At 49.4% G+C, this 1,753-nt stretch overlaps 1 pseudogene; it reads right to left on the reverse strand.

Annotated features, from left to right (window-relative positions):
• Positions 1-542: 542 nt before the first annotated feature.
• Positions 543-1,467, reverse strand: LOC112643666 (olfactory receptor 14A2-like; annotated as a pseudogene).
• Positions 1,468-1,753: the final 286 nt, after the last annotated feature.

The following is a 1,753-nucleotide window of genomic DNA, read 5'->3' on the forward strand; positions in this document are numbered from 1 at the left end:
AGGGGGTGACCTGCTTTGGATGAGAGGGTTGTGGAGGAACCTTCTGAGGAGGTAACATTAGAGCTGAAAACTAAAGGATTATAGGGAGCCAGCCACCTAGGGATCCAGGGAATACACCAGTGCCTGGATATTTTCTGTCTCACTGAGTAGATCTCAGGTAATTATGAAAGAGATGTCCCATCACTTTTGCTATATTCTTTGGGCTAAAAATATATCACAAGTTTCTTTCCTAGTCAGGGGAGCAGATTATACAAGGATATGATTCATTGATGATCACCTTGGAGTGTGTCTACCATACCCAAGTGATCACCAAAGATTTGTCTAATCTAACTGGCTCATCACATGCCATGGGCCATGTGATCACCCTTTCTCTTTTTGGACAATTTATGTCTCTCCCAAGGGTTATGCATTTGACCAAGAGGTTGGTATTCTCAAGTAGAAGAGGACTCTTCCATCCTCAAGGATATGTTGGTAGCACAGCAACTCTCTCCCAAAACCTCCCCCCAAAATGTCTCAACAAAATAAGGATTTCTGGGTTCCTCTCATGTCCAGATGCCAAATCCTAAAGTGTACCTGAGGATAAACTTCTGCAGGGCTCCCTTCATGTCCTTGTTCCTCAGGCTGTAGATAAGTGGATTTAGGGTGGGCGTGAGGATGGAGTAGAAGATAGCAGCCATGCGCCCTTACATTGGGGAGTACCTGGTGGCAGGCTGCATATAGGCAAGCTGCCAGTGCCATAAAACAGGAGAACGGTGGCCAGGTGGGAAGAGCACGTGGAGAAGGCCTTCCAGTGGCTGACTGTAGAGTGGATCTGAAACACTGTGGCCAAGATGCAGACATAGGACAAGACAGTGAGGCCAAAGTAGCTCATGATGATGCAGCTGCTGACTGCAAATCCTGCAGCCTTGTGGGCATCTGTGTCATGAGCAGAGGAATGTCGCAGAAGAAGTGGTCAATCACACTGGGGCCACAGAAGGGCAGGAAGAAGGTGTTGGCTGTGTGGAAGGCAGAGAAAATGAGCCCACTGCCCCAGGCCACTGACACCAGAGAAATGCAGGTCCCCAGGCTCATGGCTTCCCTGTACACCAGGGCCCTGTAGATGGCCAGACAACGATTGAAAGCCATGCAAGTGATGAGAAAACACTCTGTGGACCCAAAGCAGACAAAAGCAAAGAGCTGGAATGCACATGCATGGAGGGAAATCTCGGAGCCCAGCACGGTCACCACTGGGGCCTGGGGCAGGGTGGTGGACACGGAGCAGACATCCACCAAGGACAGATGTTTGAGGAAGAAGTACATGGGTGTGTGCAGGCAGGTGTTGTGTCTCACGGCAGCCAGGATAGCAATGTTTCCCAAAATCGCAGCCAGATAAATGAGAAGGAAGGTGGCCGAGTCAAGCAGCTGTAACTTGGGCACAGCCGAGAAGCCCCAAAGGAGGAAGACAGATACTGCTGTGAGATTGGTCATGGTCTGCCTTTGGAAAAGCTCCTCAACTGCCGAGGATGCTCAAGGAGAAGCGCAAGACAGGAATAATGAGACAATAATCAAGACCGAAGAGGAAAAGAAAGGGAGGTGATGTGCATCTGGATGAAACACACATGCACTGTCTTCCCTAGAGGTCTCAAGTTCCAAATTCTTTCAGAGGCCTGGCAGACACATAAATTAGTGAATCTGGCTGTCATGTCCGCACAAGATGTTCTGTTCAAGTGAGACAGCTGCTCTAAGCTCTCGCCAGCTGTCGTTGGTAGACCAA

This window comes from Canis lupus, chromosome 1, assembly GCF_003254725.2.
Source record: "Canis lupus dingo isolate Sandy chromosome 1, ASM325472v2, whole genome shotgun sequence".
NCBI classification, from domain to species: domain Eukaryota; kingdom Metazoa; phylum Chordata; class Mammalia; order Carnivora; family Canidae; genus Canis; species Canis lupus.